We start from the raw sequence: 5,387 nt of genomic DNA, 5'->3' as shown, positions 1-5,387 counted from the left end.
ACAGTGATTCATCTTGGATTTTTTTATTTACATTTGGAGTCATCCAGAAATAAAAGATAAGCTTAGTTTGAACATATTTAGTGAACACCATTGACTGAGCATCCATGTGTTCATGTATAGATAAGAACAAAAGTCATGAGGACCCTCATCTTGTTGACTTGGCCCCGTGCGGGAGCTGAGACTGAATGAAGAAGCCAGTTGGTCTGAAACACAGAAAGAAGTATGAACTCTTTAGTTTGTGGCTGATGCCCATCTGGACCTACCAACTGATGACTGGAGATGAGTTGACCAGAACCCAAGTAGAGGAAGCTAAGATGTGTCATACTATGAACTAGTGTTGATTGCTGCAACCTGATGGTGTGTTCGTGATTGAAATTTGCTTATAGATGCAGATGTTAAATTTTCTAACTATAACAGAAGATTCTTCAGAGAAAGGAACATGATTGTTTCTTCAGATTACTGATTTGATAAGAACAGGCAGATTAGAAATTCGGCTATTTAAAATGGGATAGATTAAGGCATGAGGAATGAAATTGTTGAATTGCAAGCTTTCATGAATACAGTTCTTATGATTGTAAGGGGAAATCTGGTTATTCAAGCATGAGGGTGATGGCTAGGAAAGCCAGGGGATATTCTCTGGGTATCTAAGGCTTATAATTTAGATGTCTTTCCTAGTCAGTCATTGACCGTTTGTTTTATGCTGAAGTAATTATTGTGTTAAAGGAAGATGATTGAAATGAGACACAAGCCCCACCTTTGTGTCATTGTTATGTGCCATCAAGTTACCCAGGACTCATAGTGACCCTACTAAGAACAATAGTTATGAACTGTACCCTATCCTAAGCCAGTTTCACTGACTCTGACACATCTAATCCCATTTCCCCAGTTACCATGTCAATCCATCTCATCCAGGGTCTTCCTCTCCTGCACTATCCTTCCACCCTTCCAAGCATGATGTCCTTCTCCAAAGACTGATCCTTTCTGGCCACGTGCCCAAAGTATGTAAGAGGAAGCTTCAAAATCCTATCTTGATGTTTCCTATTGGCCCAGTGGTGAGGACTTTTGCTTTCTTGATGTTGAGATGTAATCCATAATAAAGACTGTAGTCCTTGAACTTCTGCATCAAGCATTTCAAGTCCTCTTCATTTTCAGCAAGCACATAACACAGATTGTTAATGAGTCTCCTCTGATCTAGATGTCATATTCCTATTATAGAATCCTACTTCAGGAATTATCTGCTCAGGATTCACTGAAGAGGAATGGAGAAAAGATAGATCCCTGGTGCACACCCTTCCTAATTGTAAACCATGCAGTATTTCCTTGTTCTGTTCAAACAATAGTTGTTTGGTCTAGGTATAGATTGGATTGCTGCTGTTGTTCTTTGCCATTGAGTCACTTGTGGCCCATAGGGACTCTAGGTACAACAGCTCTGAAGCCTGCCCTATCGTGACCAGTCTTACTGACACTGACACACTAACTCTCATTATTCCAGTTACTGTGTCAATCCCTCTCATCCAGGGTCTTCTTATTCTTCACTGTCCTTCTACCCTTCACTCTCCCTCCACCCTTTCAAGAAAGATGTGTTTTTCCAAGGACTGATCCTTCCACAAGCTCAAAGTATGTGAGACAGAGCTGCAGAATCTTTGCCTCCACAAAGAAAATTAGTTTCACCATCTCCAAGACAGACCTGTTTGACCTCTTGGCAGTCCATGGTATGTTCTTGGCTCTTCTCCAGCACCACAACTTGAAGGCATCCATTCTTCTTCTGTCATCTTTAGTCACTGTCCAGTTCTCTGATGCATAGCAAGTAACTGTGAAGATGATGGCCTGGATTAAGTGCACCTTAGTCTTGAGACTGATATTGTTATTTCTAAGTACTCTTGCCAGATCAGATTTTCCCAGTGCAATTAATCTTTTGATTTCCTGGCTGTTGGTACCACCAACAGTATTGATTGTGGAACCAAGCAAGCTGAAGCTGTTAAAAATCTGTCTTTTCTCCATCTATCATGGTGCTGTCAATTGGCCCCAAGGTGAGAATTTTTGTTTTCTTGATAGTGAGCTTCAATCCAAATTGAATGAGTATAATTAAGTGTTCTGAATTTCCATTCTTCTCAATTTTAGTTTGTTATGACCCAAGACAAACACCTTTGCATAGTAAGTAAACCATAGATAGATATTATTTTGGTATTCTCTGCTTTCAGCCATCTGACATCAGCCTCTTCTAAACCTCACTTGAAATTGCTTGTCAGTGTACTATTCTAGCCATGTTTTTGTTTTCAGCAGTATATTCTTTGCATGTGATATTAATAACATTGTTTTATAACTTCCACATCCTCTTGGATCACCTTTCTTGGGAATGGGAACAAATATGGATCTCCTCCAGTCAGTCAGCCAGGCAGCTGTCCTCCGAATTATCTGGTACAACCTGGTAAGAGTGCACAAGATTGCATTGTCAGTTGAAACATGCCAATTGGTATCCCATCAATACTTGGGGCCTTATTTTTTTTGCCAATGCTTTCAAGGAATGAGAGAAAGAAAATGATAAGAGTCAGGAGACTACAGTGGATAGACAAGAAGGTGGTGAAACTGAGGAAAAGCATCTAAAGGAAGGAATTATGCAATTCCTGGAGATTCTGGATCTCTTTGGAAGTGTAACCTCCGATAAAAGACAGATGCTGAGCTTTCATGTTGTTTAGAGTTTTAGGATGGTCACCAAGTTTAATGCACCAGTAAGGACATTTGGTTAACAAACATAAGACACTTGGACCTCCTACATGATTTAAGATGAACTTCGTTCACGTTATTCTCATCCAGCATCCATGGCAAGTTTTTTTAATCTAAAGGCAAACTGATTGTATTTACATTGAGAAATCAGTGATGAAATCAGTCATTGTCATTGACCAATACATACAATGTGAGTCAAAAGAATCAATACCTTCGGTACTGCTAGCATAAATGTTATTAGAAATCAAACCTTAGCTCATCTTGGTCATAGAAAAGGACAGGGGGAGGCTGGTTAGAAAGGAGAAGTGGAGGGAATATCCTTATCACATTTTCTCATAGAACTGGAGTTTTGAGAAGCATTCTGTTAAAATTCAACATAACCATGAGAATTAGACTCATCCTCGAGCTTAAAGGTGAACCAGAAGCTGTAGATAGATCCCTGCAGTTCTAAATCACAAAGTTAATGGCTTTACTCCATAAAAGTCTTTATGTATCTTTAGTTTTATGGAAGATGGAGACCAGATGAAATCTCTGAACACTCTCAAACTGTACAAATGAAAGAATGATCGAAATCTATCTTTCCCATTAAGAACTAATAATTTAGTCTGGGTGCATGAAAATTTATAACTATATCATTGTTGTTTTTGTTGTTTGCCATCAAGTCAGAATCAACCCATAGCTTACTAACCTGCATGTTTTCAGAGGTAGTTAACTGCACAAGAGTATATTGCCAAGAAAAAAAATTCAAAAAAGATTAGGTCGCCAAGGAAGGACAGAACCTAATGCAGGCAAAGAAAGATGGTTTATTAAGGAAAAACTGCTGGGCTGGTCCTCAAGCAGAAGACCAGCCCCCACTAAGAGTTAGAGGGGTATTTTATACTTTCTTACATGGGAACTGGGGAAGGGGATGTATACAGATACTTTCTTCAAGATAGGGAAGTGGTTTGGGGTCTCAGATAACTATTTCTGGGGAAATGGGGGTAGGGTAGTGTCACAGAGAGAAAAAGCAGGGCTGCTGTTTTCTGTTATTGGATTCTCTCAGTAGCCATTCTGCGAGAGGAAGGAGAAGGTTCTGCAGTCCTAATAGATTGTCCATTCTTCTCCTGCATATATATAGATATAGCCATAACTAGATATCTATTTTTATATTTGTTATAAGAGGCCTTTGAATCAATTGCAACTTATATTGACCCTGTAAAGAATAGATGTCTTTGAATAGTAGTGCTGGAGAAGAGTATTTACTATACCATGGACTGCTAGAAGAACAAAGAGGTCTCTCCTGGAGAGGGTGAAACCAGACTGCTCCTTGGAAACAAGAATTTTGAAGGTCTGTTTGACATACTTTTGGCATGTTCCCAAGAGGGTCCGGTCCTTGGAAAGGTTCATTATGCTTAGAAAGGTGGAGAAATAGAGCAAGAGACAAAGTCTCTGGATGAAATTAAGTGACTCAGTAACTGGGGTAATGGGGGTAGGTGTGTCAGAGACAATGAAATTGGCTCAAGACAGAGCAGGGTTCAGAGCTGTTGTACATAGGGTCACTATGCGTTGCAGGCAACTCAATGGCACATAACAGTAACAACAACAAATCTGAACTGTGCTATACCCTGCATTATCATCTTGAACTCCAATATGGTCAAATTCTCTGTCAAAATTTTTGTGTCATTCCATATTCTTGAAGATTTCATCTCTTCTTTTTACTGTCTTCCTTTACCAAGGAAAAGCTTTTTTCCCCTAGCACTGGACTCTTCTGTAAAGTGCCCAACAAATGTAATAGAAAGTTTCATCATCTTTGCTGTAATGAGCCACTTGGTTGGACCTCCTCCTAGACAGGGTTGTTTGGTCATTTGGCAGTCCACGGGATACTCAGTACTCTTCTCCAATACTACAATTCCAAGACATCAGTTCTTCTTCCATCACCCTTAGTCATTTTTCAACTTCCAGATGCACAGTAAGCTATTGAATATGACAACTGTGGATCAGACCTACACCTTAGTCTTTATACTACCTCATTACTCTTTAGCTCCTTGTCTATATGTCTTTTGATTTCTTGATTACTGCTACCACAGGTATTAAGGAAGATGAAATCATGGGCAATTTCAGTCCTTTTTTGCATCTATGATGATTTTGCATATTGATCCAGTAATGAGGGTTTTTATACACATATATAAATATATGTTGTCATTGTTATGTGCCATCCAGTTGCCTGTGACTCATAGAGACCTACAGGCTCAATCCTGTGCCTGTCTCACTGTCTGTGACACACCTGCCTCCGTTACCCCAGCCATTGACTCAATCCATCTCATCGAGGTTCTTCCTCTTCTGTGCTGTCCCTCAAACCCTCTCATGCATGATGTCCCTCTCCAAAGACTGGAAAAATATCCAAAGTATGTGATATATAAATATATATTTGACCATATATAAATGTCCTTGCAAAATGCCCAAAGTATGTCATATACATATATAAATATATTTATGCATATACATATATGTTCTTATTGTTGTTATGTGCCGTCGAGTTGCTTGTGACTCACAGCAACCCTATGTACAACAGCCCTAAACCCTGCTCTATCCTGTGCCAAATGCACTACCTCTGACACACCCATCCCGATTACTCCAGTCACTGAATCAATTCACCTCAAAGAGTGTCTTCCCCTCTTGCGCTG

The sequence above is a fragment of the Elephantulus edwardii genome, unplaced genomic scaffold (assembly GCF_000299155.1).
Source record: "Elephantulus edwardii isolate Elephantulus edwardi_28Jun2011 unplaced genomic scaffold, EleEdw1.0 scaffold00219, whole genome shotgun sequence".
Lineage (NCBI taxonomy): Eukaryota > Metazoa > Chordata > Mammalia > Macroscelidea > Macroscelididae > Elephantulus > Elephantulus edwardii.
This window is presented reverse-complemented; position numbering follows the sequence as displayed.